Consider the following 23210-nt stretch of genomic DNA (forward strand, 5'->3'; position numbering starts at 1 on the left):
TATATATAAGAAGTACGTCGGTGGAGCTTCGGTGGGCCCACGAGGGTGGAGGGCGCGCCTGGGGGTATAAGGCGCGCCCCCTACCTCGTGCCCACCTTGAAGCTTCCTTGGCGTAGGGTCCAAGTCTCCTGGGTCATATTCGGGAAGAAAATCGCGTTCCAGAAAGGTTTATTCCATTTGGACTCCGTTTGATATTCCGCTTCTTCGAAACACTGAAATAGGCAAAAAAACAGAAATTCTGGGCTAGGCCTCCGGTTAATAGGTTAGCCCAAAAATAATATAAAAGTGGAAAATAAAGCCCAATATAGTCCAAAATAGTAGATAATATAGCATGGAGCAATCAAAAATTATAGATATGTTGGAGACATATCAAGGCTCGCGGCGGGTATTGTTATTTTCTGACCTTCACAGATGATTTGAGCAGATATGGGTATATCTACTTAATGAAACATAAGTCTGAAACATTTGAAAAGTTCAAAGAATTTCAGAGTGAAGTGGAAAATCATCGTAACAAGAAAATAAAGTTTCTATGATCTGATCGTGGAGGTGAATATTTGAGTTATGAGTTTGTCTTCATTTGAAACAATGTGGAATAGTTTCGCAACTCGCGCCACCTAGAACACCACAGCGTAATGGTGTGTCTGAAAATCATAACCATACTTTATTAGATATGGTGCGATCTATGATGTCTCTTACCGATTTACCGCTATTGTTTTGGGGTTATGCTTTAGAGACGGCTGCATTCACGTTTAATAGGGCACCATCTAAATCCTTTGAGACGACACCATATGAACTGTGGTTTGGCAAGAAACCTAAGCTGTCGTTTCTGAAAGTTTGGGGCCGCGATGCTTATGTGAAAACGCTTCAACCTGATAAGCTCAAACCCAAATCGTAGAAATGTGTCTTCATAGGATACCCAAAGGAGACTGTTGGGTACACCTTCTATTACATATACGAAGGCAAGATATTCGTTGCTAAGAATGGATCCTTTCTAGAGAAGGAGTTTCTCTTGAAAGAAGTGAGTGCGAGGAAAGTAGAACTTGATGAGGTAATTGTACCTTCTCCCAAATTGGAAAGTAGTTCATCACAGAAATCAATTCCAGTGATTCCTACACCAATCAGTGAGGAAGCTAATGATGATGATCATGAAACTTTGGATCAAGTTACTACCGAACCTCGTAGGTCAACCATAGTACGATCCGCAATAGAGTGGTACGGTAATCCTATTCTAGAGGTCATGTTACTTGACCATGACGAACCTACAAACTATGAGGAAGCGATGATGAGCCCAGATTCCTCGAAATGGCTTGAGGCCATGAAATCTAAGATGGGATGCTTGTATGAGAACAAAGTGTGGACTTTGGTTGACTTGCCCGATGATTAGCAAGCCATAGAGAATAAATGGATTTTCAAGAAGAAGACTGACACTGACGGTATTGTTACTATCTACAAAGCTCGACTTGTCGTGAAAGGTTTTCGACGATTTCAAGGAGTTGACTACGATGAGACCTTCTCACCCGTAGTGATACTTAAGTATGTCCGAATCATGTTAGCAATTGCCGCAGTTTATGATTATGAAATTTGGCAAATTGATGTCAAAACCACATTTCTTAGTGGATATCTTAAAGAAGAGTTGTATATGATGCAACCAGAAGGTTTTCTTGATCCTAAAGGTGCTAACAAAGTGTGCAAGCTCCAGCGATACATTTATGGACTGGTGCAAGCCTCTCAGAGTTGGAATATATGCTTTGATAGTGTGATCAAAGCATATGGTTTTATACAGACTTTTGGAGAAGCCTGTATTTTACAAGAAAGTGAGTGGGAGCTCTGTAGCATTTCTAATATTATATGTGGATGACATATTGTTTATTGGAAATAATACATAATTTGTTGATAGCATAAAAGGATACTTGAATAAGAATTTTTCAATGAAAGACCTCGGTGGAGCTGCTTATATATTGGGCATCAAGATCTATAGAGATAGATCAAGACGCTTAATTAGACTTTCACAAAGCACTTACCTTGATAAAGTTTTGAAGAAGTTCAAAATGGATCAGTCAAAGAAAGGGTTCTTGCCTGTGTTACAAGGTGTGAAGTTGAGTCGAACTCAAGGCCCGACCACTGCAGAAGATAGAGAGAAAATGAAAGTCATTCCCTATGCCTCAGCCATAGGTTCTATCATGTATGCAATGTTGTGTACCAGACCTGATGTGTGCCTTGCTATTAGTTTAGCAGGGAGGTACCAAAGTAATCCAAGACTGGATCACTGGACAACGGTCAAGAACATCCTGAAATACTTGAAAAGGACTAAGGATATGTTTCTCGTTTATGGAGGTGACAAAGAGCTTATCGTAAATGATTACGTCGATGCAAGCTTTGACACTGATCTGGATGACTCTAAGTCACAAACCGGATACGTATTTATATTGAATGGTGGAGCTGTAAGTTGGTGCAGTTCCAAACAGAGCGTCGTGGCGGGATCTATGTGTGAAGCAGAGTACATAGCTGCTTCAGAAGCAGCAAACGAAGGAGTCTGGATGAAGGAGTTCATATCCGATCTAGGTGTAATACATAGTGCATCGGGTCCAATGAAAATCTTTTTGTGACAATACTGGACCAATTGCCTTGGCGAAGGAATCCAGATTTCACAAGAGAACCAAACACATCAAGAGAAGCTTCAATTCCATCCACGATCAAGTCAAGGAGGGAGACATAGAGATTTGCAAGATACATACGGATCTGAATGTTGCAGACCCGTTGACCAAGCCTCTCTCACGAGCAAAACATGATCAACACCAAGACTCCATGGGTATTAGAATCATTACTATGTAATCTAGATTATTGACTCTAGTGCAAGTGGGAGACTGAAAGAAATATGCCCTAGAGGCAATAATAAAGTTGTTATTTATATTTCATTATATCATGATAAATGTTTATTATTCATGCTAGAATTCTATTAACCGGAAACTCAGTACATGTGTGAATACATAGACAAACAGAGTGTCCCTAGTATGCCTCTACTTGACTAGCTGGTTAATCAAAGATGGTTAAGTTTCCTAACCATAGACATGTGTTGTCATTTGATGATCGGGATCACATCATTAAGGAATGATGTGATGGACAAGACCCATCCGTTAGCTTAGCATTACGATCGTTTAGTTTGATTGTTATTGCTATTGTTTCCTTCATGACTTATACATGTTCCTCTGACTATGACATTATGAAACTCCCGAATACCGGAGGAACACTTTGTGTGCTATCAAACATCACAATGTAACTAGGTGATTATAAAGATGCTCTACAGGTGTCTCCGATGGTGTTTGTTGAGTTGGCATAGATCAAGATTAGGATTTGTCACTCCGTGTATTGGAGAGGTATCTCTGGGCCCTCTCGGTAATGCACATCACTATAAGCCTTGCAAGCAATATGACTAATGAGTTAGTTACGGGATGATGCATTACGGAACGAGTAAAGAAACTTGCCGGTAACGAGATTGAACTAGGTATGATGATACCGACGATCGAATCTCGGGCAAGTAACATTCCGATGACAAAGGGAATGACGTATGTTGTTATGCGGTTTGACCGATAAAGTTCTTCGTAGAATATGTAGAAGCCAATATTAGCATCCAGGTTCCGCTATTGGTTATTGACCGGAGATGTGTCTGTCGGCATTCTGGGAACGGGGGTCCCCAGACTTGCCTGCCTGCGGCCTACGGCGTGGCTCAAAGGGGGGCCCAGCACGGCCCATCTTCATCAACACAGACACAAGACCCTCGCGAGGGGCCAAGCCTCGCAGGGCGGACGACACGGAGCTTCCTCAGGCACGGCCTCATCAGGCTGGCTCGCAAGGAGGCGGAGAGATCAAGGCGGGGTACCTCACGAGGTGCCCGTGACGCAAGCCATGACGACCAAGGGTGCCATGCGGGCGCCAGCCCGCGCAGTGTCCTCCTTTCCTCTTTGGTGCAAAGGGAGCAAGCGCAGGCGAGAGCATCAAGCAAAGGCACCCGTTTCGGTGCAACGAGACCAAGACCAGTCCAACGGCAGGGAGGAAGTCATTGTGGAGCCCAAGACGGCGTCACCACCAGAGCTTTGTGCAGGCGAAAACTACTTTTGTCAGGATAGCTGGTACTAGTTATCCCCCTTCAAATTAGCCCGCCATTGTTGGCTCCCTTCCCGCTCGATATTTGGGAAGAGGACCAGGGCCTCTATAAATAGGACTAGCCACCACAGTAGGTAGAAGTGGAGGATCGAGGGGAGATAAAATCAGAGAAGGAGAGAGAGAGAGAGAGAGAAGGGTGATTGAACTCCTCCCAGCAGTTCATCGCCCCAGCCAAGAACAGACCCTCGCGAGGCTATTCTTCCTTGTATTGCTCATCATCATCAGCCCAAGAGGCAATCCACCACACCACACACTGGAGTAGGGTATTACACCACAACGGTGGCCCGAACCAGTATAAACCCTGTGTCTCTTGTGTTGTTCTTTCCATAGCTTAGATCTTAGCGAGGCGGAGGGGTGCAGGTAGGTAGGAGGCGAAATCTCCATGCGCACCCCAGTGTTCGAACCTCAAGGGTCTGCTAGAACCCAAAATTTGACATTTGGCGTGCCAGGTAGTGGTGCACCGGAATTCGTCTTCCACCACCCCGTTCTCCTCCGACCATCGCTCCCATGTCTGACGCTCGTCGGGCCCGCGCCGAGCGCCGGGCCGCTCTCGCTTCCCGTGTCACCCCGACGGCTCCTGTCGACGGGCATCCTCGCCGTTCCCCGTCACCTGCCGTCAACGCCGCCACTGGCCCAGCGGGGGACGAGCAGCAAGCGTCGTCTCAGCATCCGTCCGTGCGGCAAGACGGCCGCACCGCTACTCCATCGCTCGCCCCAGCTGGTTCTTCGTCCCGCGCGCTCCGCGCACCCATGGAGGCTCGAGCTGCGCTCATCGCGGCAAATGAGCTGCTGCGCTACCGTCCCGTCGACGAAGTCTACAAAGAGTGGCTCGACTGCATCGCCGAGCTCGTCCGCGCCGCAGGGGACTCTCCTGCGTCGTCCGTTCCACTGCACCGCACCCCGCCCCGCGCGGGCGACGAAGCTCCGGCGGTGCCCCGGCCGCCTCCTCCTCAAGAAGGCGCCATGGCTCCAAGGCGCGTGGCCCCTGGGCGGAACCCGCTCCGTCAGGTGCCAACGCGGCAAGAGCAGAGCTGTCAAGAAGTCCCTCGCCCGCAAGAAGCTGCTCCGGGCGCTCCCTGCTCCAGCGCGTCGTGACCATGCTCCTGCTCCCGCACGTCAAGACCCTGCGCTGCTCCCAGCTGCAGCGCATGGGGACATGAAAGACCAAGCTCTCCGTCACCCAAGGCCTCCCGTGGCCACAGCAGGCTGTCGTGCCTTCACCACCGAGCTACGCAGCATCGCGTGGCCCGGAAAGTTCAGGCCAGACCTGCCTCCTCGTTACTACGGCACGGCCGACCCTGCGGAGTTCCTCCAGCTCTATGAGCTAGGCATCGAAGCTGCCAACGGAGACGAGAAGGTCATGGCGAACTGGTTTCCCATGGCGCTCAAGGACGGGGCCCGCACCTGGCTCCTGAACCTGGCTCCAGGCACGATCTCCTCCTGGGACGAGATGCGCACCCGCTTCATCGCCAACTTCCAAGGTACTCGCGACTGGCCACCCGCCGTGAGCGACATGCGCCGCATCAAGCAACAACCCGGGGAGACCCTGCAGAAGTACATCCAGCGCTTCAACAACGCACGCCTCAAGATTCCCAAGGTGACCGAGGAGGCCATCATCTCAGCCTTCTCCGACGGCGTGCGCGATGTCAAGATGAAGGAGGAGCTGGCGATGCATGAAGACCTGTGCACTTCCTTGGAGCTGTTCAACTTGGCAACCAAGTGCGCCAGGGCTGAGGAAGGGCGTCTCTCCCTCCTCAAGCTACCTGCCGTAGACCCAGAAGAGAAGAAGCCCAAGGCCAAGGATGTGAAGTGCAAGGGGGCTGCCGTGCTCGCGGCAGAACCAGACACCAAGCGGGGCAGAGATCAGCTCGAACCTTCCAAGGGCAGTCGGTATTGTGTGTACCACGACCTCCACACCCACAACACCAACGAATGTCAAGAGCTTCGAGCCATGTGAGAAGGAAGGATCGGCCGTCGCCCCGACCGCGGTGACCGGGGCTATGGTCGAGGAGGAGGAAGGAACGCAGGACGCTGGGAAGACCGTGGCCCGCGCCAAGGGTGGCGCGGTCAACCTCGCGAGGATCGCTGGCAAGATCCGCCTCGCGAGGGAGACTGGAGGGATCAGCCTCGCGAGGATCGCCCGCAAGGCAACGCAGGCCTCCCTCCGCTGCCGCCGCAGCCAAGGAGAAACGAGGACCGCCATCAGGACGAGGGGGCTGGGGGCTTCCAGGAGCCGCACGCGATTGCCTGCATCCTGGGCGGGGCTCAAGCCCCAGCCTCTCAAGGCATCTTCAAGCAGTTCGCCCACGAAGTGAATGCAGTCCTCCCCAAGCTCGAAGCCACACGCCCTCTCAGGTGGTCGGCGTGCGCCATCACGTTCAGCTCAGCAGATCAGCTGAAGTGTGCGGCTATAGCCAGAGTCCTCCCGATGCTTTGTTCCCCAATCATCAGCAACGTGGTGGTCACCAGGACCCTCATCGACGGCGGGGCAGGGCTCAATGTCCTGTCTGTGGAAACATTTAACACTCTCCAAGTGCCCTACAGCCAGCTTCAGCCAACCAAGCCTTTCTCCGGAGTCACCGACGGCTCCACGGTCCCGATTGGGCAGGTCCGCCTCCCTGTCACCTTCGGGGCACGCGACAACTACCGCACCGAGCTCATCGACTTCAACGTCGCTCACATTCGCCTGCCGTATAATGCCATCCTTGGGTACCCAGCGCTGGCCAAGTTCATGGTTGTAACTCACCACGGCTACAACGTCCTCAAGATGCTAGGAAAGTGGCGGAGTCATCACAGTGCCCTGTGAAGAGAAGGACGCTGTGTGTTCCCTGGAACGAGCCTTCCAGGCCGCATCACTGGAAGACCCGGATCGCGGAAGCAGGAGGCTTCCCGAGACCGCCCCCAAGAAGAAGAAGACATCGTCCGGCCCGGCCCCTCAAGAGGCAGGCCCCTCTGGGCCCGTGCCTGCCCAAGGGGAACCTCCTTCCATCGCATAGGAAAGCGCACCCAGAGCCCTCCTCAGGCACGGGGGCTCTCCCCTGGAGGGCCACCGACCTGGCTAGGGTCACGAGGGAGGTGCTTGGGCACCACATGGAGGCGTGTTTCGAAGCACATTTCCCTCAAGAAGGAGTAAGGCAAGGAGAGCCAGACCCTCAAGAGTTCGTCAGCAAGGCCATTCAGGAGCTACAGGAGTCAAGAGTCATGAAAGGCGGCCGCCGCCTACCAGCAGTGGCTCCCCATCCAGGCGAGGATGGTGGGCTGCGCGTCTGCATCGACATACCAGGGCTCAATCGAGTCGCCTCTCTGGAGCGCCTCTGGCCCTCACGCGAGGGGCACTGCGGAGGTCCACCCCACAACTACGTTCGCATGCCTTACGGCTTGCCGAACGCGGCTGCCACGTACCAGCGCCTCATGAGGGACATCATGGAGGCTCAAGAGGCCAGGCGTTCCATAGCCCTGGCGGAGATGGAGATGGTCCGCGAGGAGCCACCAGCGCCTCCGGAGCCTCCCGAGGCCCCTAGGCCTGGGGGCTCATGAGGATCGGCTTCCGCAACCCACCGAGTCTGCTACACCAACACTCCTTCGTCCTCAACATCATCAGGTGACATCTTTCAAGTTTCACTTCCAGCTGGGAGCGCCCCCCAGGGCTGCATTATTCCTAGGCCGCGTGGGTCCGTCCCTGCGGCATGTATCCCTTTTATTCCATGTTGCTAGCTTACCTTGTTGGGGGCGCCCCTCGGGCTGCATCATCCCCAAGTCGCTCGGGCCTGACCCAGTGATGTCCGCCTTCCCAGCATCTATTTGAATGAATCCACTCCTTCGCGGCTAATGTGTTTGACCTAGTTGCCCGCTCAACTGACGCCAACTGACGGAACTGCTCCCAAACGGCACGACTCTTGCGCATGGGTCCATCCCTGCAACGCCGACAAACCTGAATGGCTGAGCTTTGGCTGCGGCAGCCCCGCATGGCACCACCTCGTCAAGCCTTCAGTGCCTCATTGCCCCTCGGAAGCAACCAACGGCTGACTGTCAATTGTCATGGCAACCCTTCGTTCTTTCTATGATGGGTCTACAGTATCTCCTAAAGGAGCTGCGTCAGGCGAGGCCCTTGCGGTGTCTCCTTCGCTCTCATCCGCGTGAACCGCTTGCACGTTAAAGGGGGGGTGCCTGAGAATCACGACTCAGGGCTCCTACTGGCTCTCCAGCCATCACCCTCTGCCCTTGTCCACGGCATCACGACCTGGCATACCAGCAATGGCTGAGACTCGCTCGAGGGCCGGGACCCAAGGACGTAGAGCAGAAAGGGGAGTAAAGGCGAGAGGGGAGGGACATGCGAGGACCTCGCCGAGCAACCTCGCGCCTACCGATGCACGGACCCGGTGACACACCAGAGAGCGGCCCCTGATTCTCGAGATAAGTCACCACCCGGAAGCACCAGCTACCGTGGCACCATCCCCACACCTAATGCAATCCCGTGTTAGCGATGCCGCTCTCCTTTCTCACCGAACGACGGCTGCTTGAGCGCCAAAGGGGACCTCCTGAGCATCGCGACTCAGGGGCTCTTACCAGACCACGGGTCGCTCACCTCCTGGCCTTGACCATGGCATCGTGACCTGGCATACCAGCGACGGCTGAAGCCGCCTTGGGACTGGGACCTGTTGGCGCAGAGCACCAAGACCTCGTGAGGTTCGAAAGGGAGAACTGAGCTAAGACGGAATGAGCAACTCGCACAGTTCTACGACAAGGGTTATATTAACAAAACAGGATCACAGGCACCTTACAAGCCCCCACGGGACGCGTCTTTGATTCCTCGCAGGGAACAGATCCTAAAAGGACGCTAACTGCATGCGCCCCTGCAAAAGACGCCATCATCAACAGTGGGCCGTCAAGCACCGACGCCAACCCCATCCAGATCAGAGTCGGCGACGGCCTGACGAGCCCGCCCTGCTCCAGGAGCGGCGCTGGCTCGGGGGCTCGTAGCTGTCATCGCTCGTCTCTGGAGTCGCGAAGAGCTCGCCGGAGTCGCTGGAACCTCTAACGCCTACATCGCGTGAGGAGCCGCCAAGGGAGCGGCCAGCGGGCCCAGTCCTCGCCGTAGCAAGGTCCCGACCACCTCTCCCGGGGCAGCACTCCAACCGGCGCCGGTTCACGTCGAAGACCTTGAAGAACATCACCGAAGCACCGTCGTACTCTAAGTGGATCGCAAAGGCGCCCCTTGTCCTGCAAACTCGGGCGACTTCGCTCCAGCCTCGAGTCATGAAGACCTCACCCGGAGCAACAACCGTGACCTCTGCCTCGGCCGCGAGGGGGCTGCAGCCGGCGTGCTGCAGCCAAAGCTCCAGGAGTTCTCCCTGCGGGATGAAGGAGGCGAAGAAGGGAGGAAGGCGAATCCAAGACTGAGGAGGCATGGCGGCGTGGAGCACGAACTCTCGGGAGGAGCCCTCGGTGTGGACCCCAGGAGGGACGACCCACACCTTCGTGACCCGTCAGCGCCGACGGCGGCGCCGCCCGTGGCGATCAGCATCAGCTCCTTCAGGGCCCTCGATGTGGGCGTACAAGGGAAGCGGGAACCCCGGCGGTGCCCTCTCGCACCAGGGCCTCGACACCACCTAATGGTCCCCCTCGTCCCGGCCGCGGAGGATGAGCTGTTTGTTCGGTGGAGCGGGTCTGGTTCCTCTCGGGGAGCCTTTCCCTTCTCTGCCATTGAGAACCGGCGGATCGGAGCCATCGCAGCAAGATGGAGCAAGGACCGGGAAGAAGGAGAAGCAAGAAGGGATGGACTGGAAGGGCGCGCGCCGTTCCGTACTTATGGCCGGCGAAGGCCAACCGCCGACCTCCACGATCGCAGGTAATCATGACCCGTTTTGCATGCAGGGACTTGTCCAATCCGTGCAGTTGCCGAGGCGCCATGGGGAAGTGGAGACGCCCATGTCCAATCAACCGCCATGCGGCGCCCAAGGCCGTAGGCTGTTAGGGCCCGCGGCGCTTCGCTCTTGCCCTTTCGCCTCCCTGCACGGTCAAGTCCGGGTGCACCTTGGGCCCGAGGGCTACTGTCGGTGTTCTAGGAACGGGGGTCCCCAGACTTGCCTGCCTGCGGCCTGCGGCGTGGCTCAAAGGGGGGCCCAGCACGGCCCATCTTCATCAACACAGACCCAAGACCCTCACGAGGGGCCAAGGCTCACAGGGCGGACGACACGGAGCTTCCTCAGGCACGACCTCATCAGGCTGGCTCGCGAGGAGGTGGAGAGATCAAGGCGGGGTACCTCACGAGGTGCCCGTGACGCAAGCCATGACGACTAAGGGCGCCAGGCGGGCGCCAGCCCGCGTAGTGTCCTCCTTTCCTCTTTGGTGCAAAGGGAGCAAGCGCAGGCGAGAGCATCAAGCAAAGGCACCCGTTTCGGTGCAACGAGACCAAGACCAGTCCAACGGCAGGGAGGAAGTCATTGTGGAGACCAAGACGGCGTCACCACCAGAGCTTTGTGCAGGCGAAGACTACTTTTGTCAGGATAGCTGGTACTAGCTGTCCCCCTTCAAATTAGCCCGCCATTGTTGGCTCCCTTCCCGCTCGATATTTGGGAAGAGGACCAGGGCCTCTATAAATAGGACTAGCCACCACAGTAGGTAGAAGTGGAGGACCGAGGGGAGATAAAATCAGAGAAGGAGAGAGAGAGAGAGAGAGAGAGAGAGAGAGAGAGAGAGAGAGAGAGAGAGAGAGAGAAGGGTGATTGAACTCCTCCCAGCAGTTCATCGCCCCAGCCAAGAACAGACCCTCGCGAGGCTGTTCTTCCTTGTATTGCTCATCATCATCAGCCCAAGAGGCAATCCACCACACCACAAACTGGAGTAGGGTATTACACCACAACGGTGGCCCGAACTAGTATAAACCCTGTGTCTCTTATGTTGTTCTTTCCATAGCTTAGATCTTAGCAATGCGGAGGGGTGCAGGTAGGTAGGAGGCGAAATCTCCACGCGCACCCCAGTGTTCGAACCTCAAGGGTCTGCCGGAACCCGAAATCCGATAGTGTCTCGGTCTACATAGTTCTCGAACCCGTAGGGTCCGTACGCTTAACGTTTGATGACGATTTGTATTATGAGTTATGTTATTTGATGACCGAAGTTTGTTTGGGGTCCCGGATAAGATCACGGACATGACGAGGAGTCTCGAAATGGTCGAGAGGTAAAGATTCATATATAGGAAGGTTATATTCGGACATCGGAATGGTTCTGAGTGATTCGTATATTTTACCGGAGTACCGAGGGGTTATCGGAACCCCCCAGGGGAAGTGTTGGGCCTATTGGGCCATATTGGAGGAGAGGAGAAATGCCACATGAGGAGGGGCACGTCCCCCTTGCCCAAACCGAATTTGACTAGGGGAAGGGGGCGGCCCCCTCTTTCCTTCTCCCTCTCTCCCCCTTCCCCTTTCCCTCTCCGGTGGAAGGAAAGAGGGGGGCCGAATCCTACTTGGACTAGGAGTCCAAGTAGGACTCCCCCCATGGTGCGCCCCCTTTGGCCAGCCACCTCCTCCTCCCCCTTTATATACGGAGGCGGTGGGGCACCCCAAAGGCACAACAGACAATCTCTTAGCCGTCTGCGGTGGCCCCCTCCACGGTTCAACACCTCGGCCATATCGTCGTAGTGCTTAGGTGAAGCCTTCGCCGGTAGCTTCATCATCACCGTCGCCACGCCATCATGCTGACGGAACTCTCCCTCGTTCTCAATTGGATCAAGAGCTCGAGGTACGTCATCGTGCTAAACGTGTGCTAAACACGGAGGTGCCATACGTTCGGTACTTGGATCGTTTGGATCATTAAGACGTTCGACTACATCAACCACATTACTAAACTCTTCCTCTTTCGGTCTACGAGGGTACATGGACACACTCTCCCCTCTCATTGCTATGCATCTCCTAGTTAGAACTTGCGTGATCGTAGGAATTTTTTTTAATTACTTCGTTCCCCAACAAAAAAGTCTCGCACATGAGGACACCCACCCCTCTACAGAAGCATCTATCAACCGAACTAAACTCTCTATTGAGCTCGCGGGTTTGACTCAGGATCAAATGAATATGCACTCTTTTGTTCTCTTTGGTCTTCCAAAGCTTGATCAGAACTTGAAGCCAGTTTTTAGAAAAGAACTTCTAAGAACTGGAGAAAAAAATCTAATGATATGTCTATGTCACTATCTCATAAACCCTTGCATTATATGTCGTTCGTTTTTTGCCTGATGGTAATTTTGTACATCGAACCCTAGATGTTTTCTCACCTTTCATGGTCCAGACATTGTTGTTGCAAAAAAATCCCATCTCATTGATTATGATCAAACCCATGGGACTAGAAGTAAGCTTGTGTATGTGGAGTCCAACAATTTGTTTTAGAACAGGTGAATCTAAGTTGAAATTTCTTCATCTTTGTTAGTTCCCTTTTCTTGCAGCTCTACAAAACACATTTGAGGTAGCATAAAGGTAACTATATATTGTTAATCAAGGAGGCATGTGTTAACTAGAACATGCATGTAATAAAACAGATTGTTAAGTAAGGAGGTAAGACTGGGCGCATAGCAATTCTCTCAAAATGAACTACCTGATAATTATGACCAAAAGAAACCCCCAAATGTGTTGTTGTGTTCATCACTTCTCGTGAAAGTTACATAGATTTTTTCAACCATCAAATGGTGCTTTTTGTCGCATGATACGTAGCTTTCAAGTCATTTGTGCCAGCGCGGCTGACATGGCGCAATGGAAGCTGGTGGAGTGTAAAGAAACATGGTGCCAGTTCCTTCAGTTATATGTTTCTTGGGGAAGGACCTATGTGACGCTCTTTGTGTCCAACTAGATCATTCCCCGCGCGTTGTTGCGGGAACATTTGCATACAACTCACTGTAAATATATTTTTTACCATGGAAAATTGAATCACTAAAGTTCACAACTGATACGTCTCCAACGTATCTACTTTTCCAAACACTTTTGCCCTTGTTTTGGACTCTAACTTGCATGATTTGAATGGAACTAACCCGGACTGGCACTGTTTTCAGCAGAATTACCATGGTGTTATTTATGTGCAGGAACAAACGTTCTCGGAATGACCTGAAACTTCACGGAGCAACTATTCATAAAATATGAAAAATACCTGCAAAAGATGAAGTCCAGGGGGCCCACCACCTATCCACGAGGGTGGGGGGCGCGCCTGCCCCCCTAGGGCGCGCCCCCTACCTCGTGGGCCCCCAATTGCCTCTCCGACTCCAATTCCAACTCCATATATTGTGTTTCGGGGAGAGAAAAATTAGAGAGAAGAAATCATCATGATTTACAATACGGAGCCGCCGCCAAGCCCTAAAACCTCTCGGGAGGGCTAATCTGGAGTCCGTTCTGGGCTCCGGAGAGGGGAATCCGTCGCCATCGTCATCATCAACCATCCTCCATCACCAATTTCATGATGCTCACTGCCGTGCGTGAGTAATTCCATCGTAGGCTTGTTGGACGGTGATGGGTTGGATGAGATCTATCATGTAATCGAGTTAGTTTTGTTAGGGTTTGATCCCTAGTACCCACTATGTTCTGAGATTGATGTTGCTATGACTTTGCTATGCTTAATGCTTGTCACTAGGGCCCGAGTGCCATGATTTCAGATCTGAACCTATTATGTTTTCATCAATATATGAGTGTTCTTAATCCTATCTTGCAAGTCTATAGTCACCTATTATGTGTTATGATCCGTTAACCCCGAAGTGACAATAATCGGGATACTTATCAGTGATGACCATAGTTTGAGGAGTTCATGTATTCACTATGTGTTAATGCTTTGTTCCGGTTCTCTATTAAAATGATGCCTTAATATCCCTTAGTTTCCGTAAGGACCCCGCTTCCACGGGAGGGTAGGACAAAAGATGTAATGCAAGTTCTTTACATAAGCAAGTATGACTATATTTGGAATACATGCCTACATTACATTGACGAACTGGAGCTAGTTCTGTGTCACCCTAGGTTATGACTGTTACATGATGAACCGCATCCGGCATAATTCTCCATCACCGATCCATTGCCTATGAGCTTTCCATATATTGTTCTTCGCTTATTTACTTTCCCGTTGCTATTGCTATCATCACTACAAAATACCAAAAACATTGCTTTTACTATCGTTACCTTTTGTTACCGTTACCACTACTATCATATTATTTTGCTACTAAATACTTTGCTGCAGATATTAAGTTTCCAGGTGTGGTTGAATTGACAACTCAGCTGCTAATACTTGAGAGTATTCTTTGGCTCCCCTTGTGTCGAATCAATAAATTTGGGTTGAATACTTTACCCTCGAAAACTGTTGCGATCCCCTGTACTTGTGGGTTATCAAGACTATTTTCTGGCGCCATTGCCGGGGAGCATAGCTCTATTCTTTGAGCCACTTGGGATTTATATCTGTTTATCATTATGAAGAACTTGAAAGATCCAAGAACCAAGATTTATCCCTCAACTAGGAGGGGAGGTAAGGAACTGCCATCTAGCTCTGCACTTGATTCACCTTCTGTTTTGAGTAAGCTTGCGACACCTACACCTGCTTCTGCTATTTGTTCTGATATGTCGCATGTTATTGATGATGCCACTTCTGCTATGCATGATACTTATGATGAAACTAATTCTATGCTTGATACTATTGTGCCACTTGGTAAATTTCTTGATGAACAACTTGCTAGAGCTAGAGAAATTGAAAATATTGAATCTGATGATACTGATGAAAGTGATGATGATGAATCACTTGTTATTCCTAAGGGGTATCTTTTTTATCAAGAAGCTTCTTTAGCTATTTTAGCTTGCAAAAATAGAAATGAACTCAAAAGGTTATTAGCTAAATGGAGTAAGCAATCTCTAAATGCTAGAATGAAACCTGACCCTGCTTTTGCTACTTCACCTATCTTTGTTAGTGATAAGGATTATGAATTCTCTGTTAATCCTGATATAATTACTTTGGTTGAATCTGATCCTTTTCATGGTTATGAATCTGAAACTGTTGTGACACATCTTACTAAATTGAATGATATAGCCACCCTGTTCACTAAAGATGAGAGAACTCGTTACTTTTACATCCTTAAAATATTTCCGTTCTCATTAAACGGTGATGCTCAGATATGGTTTAATTCTCTTGATCCTGGTTGTGTGCGTAGTCCCCAGGATATGATTTATTACTTCTCTGCTAAATATTTCCCTGCTCATAAGAAACAAGCTGCTTTAAGGGATATATATATAATTTTGTGCAAATTGAAGAAGAGAGTCTCCCACAAGCTTGGGGGAGGCTTCTCCAATTACTTAATGCTTTGCCTGATCATCCTCTTAAGAAAAATGAAATACTTGATATCTTTTATAATGGACTAACCGATGCCTCCAGAGATTACCTGGATAGTTGTGCTGGTTCTGTTTTCAGAGAAAGAACACCGGATGAAGCTGAAATTCTATTGAATAATATGTTGACAAATGAAAATAATTGGACACCTCCAGAGCCAATTCCTGAGCCTATTCCCAAACCAACTCCGAAGAAGAGGGGTATTCTATTTCTCAGTCCTGAAGATATGCAAGAAGCAAAGAAATCTATGAAAGAAAAAGGTATTAAAGCTGAAGATGTGAAGAATTTACCTCATATTGAAGAAATACATGGTCTTAATTTACCGCCTGTTGAAGAAACATATGGTCTTGATAACCCGACACAGGTAGTAAAGGTAAATTCTCTCTACAGATATGATAAAGTTGAAATCCCATTTACTAAATTTGCTAGCCCATGCTTAGATGAGTTTGATAAATTTATGGCTAAGCAAGAAGACTTCAATGCTTATTTTGGTAGACAATTGAAATACAATTCAAATATGCTTGAACACTTGGGTGATTATATGACTAATGTTAAAGGTGAACTTAAACTTATTAGTAAACATGCTTCTATGGTTACCACTCAAGTAGAACAAGTACTTAAAGCTCAAAATGATTTGCTCAATGAATTGAATAGTAAAGATAATGATAATGTTGTTAGAGTGGCTACTAGAACTTGTAAAATGACTCAGGAACCTTTGTATCCTGAAGGCCACCCTAAAAGAATTGAGCAAGATTCTCAGAGAAATAATATAGATGTACCTAGTTCTTCTAAAAAGAAGAAAAAGAAAAATGATAGGATTGTGCATGCTTCTAGTGAACCTATTACTGAAACACCTGAGAATCCAAATGATATTTCTATTTCTGATGTTGAAACACAATCAGGTAATGAACCTGAAAATAGCAATAATGTTAATGATAATGTTCATGTTGATGCTCAACCTAGTAATGATAACAATATAGAAATTGAACCTGCTGTTGATCTTGATAACCCACAATCAAAGAATCAACGTTATGATAAGAAAGACTTTGTTGCTAGAAAACATGGTAAAGAAAGAAAACCATGGGTTCAGAACCCCATGCCTTTTCCTCCCAAACCATCCAAGAAAAAGGATGATGAGGATTTTGAGCACTTTGCTGAAATGATTAGACCTATCTTTTTGCGTATGCGATTAACTGATATACTCAAAACCAATCCTTATGCTAAGTACATGAAAGATATTATTACAAATAAAAGAAAGATACCGGAAGCTGAAATTCCTACCATGCTTGCTAATTATACTTTTAAGGGTGGAATACCAAAGAAACTTGGAGATCCTGGTGTACCAACTATACCATGCTCCATTAAAAGAAACTATGTTAAAACGGCTTTATGTGATCTTGGAGCCGGTGTTAGTGTTATGCCTCTCTCTTTATATCATAGACTTGATTTGAATAAGTTGACACCTACTGAAATATCTTTGCAAATGACTGATAAATCAACTGCTATACATGTCGGTATTTGTGAGGATGTGCCTGTTGTAGTTGCAAACGTTACTATTTTAACAGACTTTGTTATTCTTGATATTCCCGAGGATGATAGTATGTCTATTATTCTTGGAAGACCCTTTTTGAATACTGTAGGGACTATTATTGATTGCACTAAAGGCAATGTCACTTTTCATGTTAATGGTAATGATCATACGGTACACTTTCCGAGGAAACAACCTCAAGTTCATAGTATCAACTCTATTGAAAAAATTCCATCGATTATATTTGGAGGTTTTGAATTTCCCCTTCCTACTGCCAAGAAGAAATATGATATTCTTATTATTGGGGATGTGCATATCCCCGTTGACGTAACATAGTGTTATTCGAAATTTCTCTAGTTCCATGTTATTCGGAATGAGTTCGTTAACAAGACTTGATCAACCTTGTTAGTGGATTCCTTTTGATGATCATGAGATGGATGAAACTAGAAGGCACAACCTTCTGTACCCCACTTTTACTTTCTGATATTTATATTAAATAAAATAAAAATAAATATTTTTCTATCTGTTGTCTGATTATCCTTGCAATATAAAAATACCCCAAAAATAAAAGTTCTCCAAATGCCCTGAAATTTAAATATGATTTTTTTTCTAGAATATTTGAGAATATTTGGCACTGAGAACACAACAGGGGGGCCGACCACCTGCCCATGAGGGTGGAGGGCGCGCCCTACCCCCTAGGCACGCCCCTGCCTCGTGGGCCCATGGTGGCCCTCCTCCACTTATCCTTTCACCCATACACTCCTTCTTCCTCCCACAAACACGAATAACCAGCTCAAACCCGAGGCCAAGCTCGTTTTGCTGCCATTTTCGATCTCCTTGCTCAAAGCACCTCTCACAAACCTTCTTGGGGAGATTGTTCCTTGGTATGTGACTCCTCCATTGGTCCAATTAGTTTTTGTTCTAGTGCTTTATTCATTGCAAATTTTTGTTGCTTAGGTGACCCTGTTCTTGAGCTTGCATGTCAAATTTATATGGTCAAAAGTGGTTTTGATGCATGATATAGGCCCTAGGCACTTGTAGGAGTAGTTGCTATCAATATTATTGAGTTTAGTTTACTTTTATTTTGAAGTTACTAAAAATTTCAGAATTTTTCAGAAAATGATGAGGAGACTTTTGAGGGGCTCATCGAGCCAAAGCTCGAAGGAAAAGGCACTGAAGCCTAAGTATAATCTACCGCGTACGATGGAGGTTCGGGTGTGTGAATGGCCTTCCGAGGATTTCTTGAGAGCAGCCGGGATTTATGAAGATTTTCATGAATTGGCTAAGAATGCAGGCCTCACCGCTTTCCTCCACGACCAATGCGATCAGTATCTCCTACTCACAAATATCTTTGTGCAAAACTTTCATTTCCATTCTAGGGGCTCACCACCTACGGTGGAGTTTTATTTATATGATGAGCATAAGGAGATGTCACTTTTATGATTTTTGTCGGGTTTGTTTAGTCCCTTTTGAGGGCAAGACAGAAGAACCACATCGCGATGATGTGGAGGGGTTTATTGATACTATCACTGTAGGGGAAACAAGGAAGGTTTCCGGTGCACGGATCACTAGCATACATTTTCCTGTTTTACATTATTTTGCATTATTTGCTAGTCATTTCTTAATTGGTCGCGGAAACTATGGAAACCTTAGTATCCTTGATATTATTATTTTGCTCCATGGCTTATATGGTGATAACTCTGTTAGTATGGGCGGCATTATTGCCAAACGGTTAAGTCTGAACCATACAAAGGGCCCCATCTTTGGAGGCATCTATGCTTCACGCCTAGCTGCACATTTTAACATACCTATTAGGCATTATGAGAAGGAAGAAAAAGTGCTGCCTCGTGTTCATCTAGATTATAAAAGTATGGTGGCACATGATTTTATTGTTAACAATAGGGAAGGAGAGCTTAAATATCAATTGTTCTTTAATAAACATCATCCTGAGACTATTACCCTGCCTGCTCCTTCTTTGTTTGATTTATCTGTAAGCCAGTACCTTGTTCCGTTGAAGGCTATTCACGCCTACCGGAACCCTGCACCAGCCGTGGAGCCAGAGCCGGAACCACAAGTTGATCCTTCACAACAATCTAATTACCAGTGGGATCGGGAGATGATTGTCAGCCAGTGGCAATCGGAGTCTTCCTCTTCTTCTTATCAGTACGACCCCAACTAATATTATGGATATCCGCCAGGCCAGCCGTGGCCATAGACCAACTTAGGCCAAAAGCCTAAGCTTGGGGGAGTACGTATTTCCCACCGACATTACATTTATGCTCACACACTCCTTGCTAGATGTCGGTGCTCATACTTTTTCATTGTATCATCCATGCTAGTTTATTTCCCTTTTTATGCTTTCTTCTTGTGTGTTTAATAAACCTTAAGAAAAACCAAAAAAAATTAGTTGTAGATTTTAATTAGTTTAATTTCCATAATTGTAGTAGTAATTAAAAAGAAAACCCAAAAAGATTTCATGTTCTTCTTTTGCTTGTTGGGAGCTTTCCCGTGTAAATAGTTTTATTTCTTTTCTTTTCTTTGGGGGTCGATAGGACAAGACCATAATTAAATTGTTGAAGTGGCTCTGATATGCATAAATGTTGGTCTGATGAAAGAGCCCATATTACCTTGTCTTCTCCTGTTTATTGAATGCCTGCAGATTCCAGCTTAGTCAAATGCACGTGCACTATTATTATTATTCACATCGTTCGGTCATGCAAGTGAAAGGCAATTATGAAGTTATTTGATGGACTGATTGAGATGAGAAAAGTTGGTATGAACTCGGCCTCTTTTGTTTTTGTAAATATGATTAGTTCATCGTTCCTGATTCAGCCTATTATGAATAAACATGTTTACAATGACAATTAGAGATCATAGTTTCTTGTGCCATGCTTGATTAGCTGTGAGTTATAATGGTTTACCTTTCGTGCCAACATGCTATTGAGATAGTTATGATGTGGTATGATAGGGTGGTATCCTCCTCTGAATGATTTAAGTGACTTGACTTGGCGCATGTTCACGCATGTAGTTGAAACAAAATCAACATAGCATTCACGATATTTATGTTCATGGTGGATTATATCCTACTCATGCTTGCATTCGGTGTTGATTAATTTTAATGCATGTTCATGACTGTTGTCGCTCTCTAGCTGGTCGCTTCCCAGTCTTTTGCTAGCCTTCACCTGTACTAAGCGGGAATACTGCTTGTGCATCCAATCCCTTAAACCCCAAAGTTATTCCACATGAGTCCACAATACCTACCTATATACGGTATCTACCTGCCGTTCCAAGTAAATTTGTATGTGCAAAACTCTAAACCTTCAAATAAATATCATGTTTTGTATGCTCGAATAGCTCATGTATCAACTAGGGTTGTCTGTATCTTCCATGTTAGGCGGGTTATTCTTAAGAGGAGTGGACTCCGCTCCTCACTCACGAGATAAATGGCTGGTCACCGGGATGCCCAGTCCCATGCTTTATGCAAACTACATCGAAATAATTGCAAACAAAACCCCCCTGGGACTCTTGTTAGTTGGAGGCACTCGTTGTTTCGAGCAAGCCGTGGATTGATGCTTGTTGGTGGAAGGGGGAGTATAAACTTTACCATTCTGTTTGGGAACCGCCTATAATGTGTGTAGCATGGAAGATATCACCATCTCTTGGTTGTTATGTTGACAATGAAAGTATACCGCTCAAAATAGTATTCACCTCTGTTTCAAAACCGAGCTCTGACACCTCTACAAATCCCTACTTCCCTCTGCGAAGGGCCTATCTGTTTACGTTTATGCTGAGTCATCATCCTCTAATTAAAAAGCACCAGTTGGAGAGCACCGCTGTCATTTGCATTCATTTCTGTTAGTTTACATTGAGTATGACTTGACTGGATCTCTTTTACCATGAATTACAATGTCTAGTCAGTCCTTGGTCTTTAAAGGTGCTCTGGATTTACGTTTTGCAGTCTCAGAAAGGGCTAGCGAGATACCACCTTGTTATATCATATTTTGATTGTTTTGAGAAAGTGTTGTCATCTGAGATTTATTATTATGGCTCGCTAGTTGATTATGCTATTGATATGAGTAAACTTGAGACCTATGCGTTATTGCAAACGTGGTTAGTTATAATCTTTGCTGAAAACTTGAATGTTGGCTTTACATATTTACAACAACAAGAGCAAAGAGGGTTTGTAAAAGTTTCTCTTTATCACTTTCAGTTTGTCAACTGAATTGCTTGAGGACAAGAAAAGGTGTAAGCTTGGGGGAGTTGATACTTCTCCAACGTATCTACTTTTCCAAACACTTTTGCACTTGTTTTGGACTCTAACTTGCATGATTTGAATGGAACTAACCTGGATTGACGCTGTTTTCAGCAGAATTACCATGGTGTTATTTATGTGCAGGAACAAATGTTCTCGGAATGACCTGAAACTTCACGGAGCAACTTTTCGGAAAATATGAAAAATACCTGCAAAAGATGAAGGCTAGGGGCCCACCACCTGTCCACGAGGGTGGGGGCGCCCCCCTACCTCGTGGGCCCCCTGTTGCCTCTCCAACTCCAACTCCATATATTGTGTTTTGGGGAGAGAAAAATCAGAGAGAAGAAATCATCGCGTTTTACGATATGAAGCCGCCGCCAAGCCCTAAAACCTCTCGGGAGGGCTGATCTGGAGTCCATTCGGGGCTCCGGAGAGGGGAATCTGTCGCCATCATCATCATCAACCATCCTCCATCACCAATTTCATGATGCTCACCGCCGTGCGTGAGTAATTCCATCGTAGGCTTGTTGGACGGTGATGGGTTGGTTGAGATCTATCATGTAATCGAGTTAGTTTTGTTAGGGTTTGATCCCTAGTACCCACTATGTTCTGAGATTGATGTTGCTATGACTTTGCTATGCTTAATGCTTGTCACTAGGGCCCGAGTGCCATGATTTAAGATCTGAACCTATTATGTTTTCATCAATATATGAGAGTTCTTGATCCTATCTTGCAAGTCTATAGTCACCTATTATGTGTTATGACCCGTTAACCCCGAAGTGATAATAATCGGGATACTTACCAGTGATGACCGTAGTTTGAGGAGTTCATGTATTCCCTATGTGTTAATGCTTTGTTTCAGTTCTCTATTAAAAGGAAGCCTTAATATCCCTTAGTTTCCGTAAGGACCCCGCTGCCACGGGAGGGTAGGACAAAAGATGTTATGCCAGTTCTTTTCCATAAGCACGTATGACTATATTTGGAATACATGCCTACATTACATTGATGAACTGGAGCTAGTTTTGTATCACCCTAGGTTATGACTGTTACATGATGAACCGCATCTGGCATGATTCTCCATCACCGATCCATTGCCTACGAGCTTTCCATATATTGTTCTTTGCTTATTTACTTTCCCGTTGCTATTGCTATCATCACTACAAAATACCAAAAACATTGCTTTTACTACCGTTACCTTATGTTACCATTACCACTACTATCATATTATTTTGCCACTAAATACTTTGATGTAGATATTAAGTTTGCAGGTGTGGTTGAATTGACAACTCAGCTGCTAATACTTGAGAGTATTCTTTGGCTCCCCTTATGTCGAATCAATAAATTTGGGTTGAATACTTTACCATCGAAAACAGTTGCCATCCCCTATACTTGTGGGTTATCAACAACTTATTCCAATGAACTGAGCATGAGGAGTTAAATTCTAACTATCACTTTAAGAGATGAACTCAACTATCATATGCATGAATAGAAATTGGGTATTCATCAAAACAGTACAGTGATGGGACCAAGAAAAATGAGGTTGACCAACAGTGGAAAAACATAACCAAAACCCTCGGGAACCTATTGATACCTAATCTGCTGTGTGTATGACCAACATTGGTTTTATAATATTAGAATTTCATTTCAAAAGGAAATTTACCAATTTGTTCTCAAGATCTTGATCAAGACAGTAAACAGGTTTGGCAAATTGAAAACACACCAATACAAATACAAATGTTGTACTGAAGGATTTATGCAATTCAAGCTATAGTAGCAAAAGGAAGAGGACAGGAGAATAATTATACCGTGTTCTTCCATTTCTTTTGTTGGATGTTATTATTTTTATTATAAAAAGATTCTTCTTAGATGAGAAAGGGTGCAATGCAATGCTGATAACCCACAAGTATAGGGGATCGCAACAGTTTTCGAGGGTAGAGT

Source organism: Triticum dicoccoides, chromosome 3A (genome assembly GCF_002162155.2).
Source record: "Triticum dicoccoides isolate Atlit2015 ecotype Zavitan chromosome 3A, WEW_v2.0, whole genome shotgun sequence".
Taxonomy (NCBI): domain Eukaryota; kingdom Viridiplantae; phylum Streptophyta; class Magnoliopsida; order Poales; family Poaceae; genus Triticum; species Triticum dicoccoides.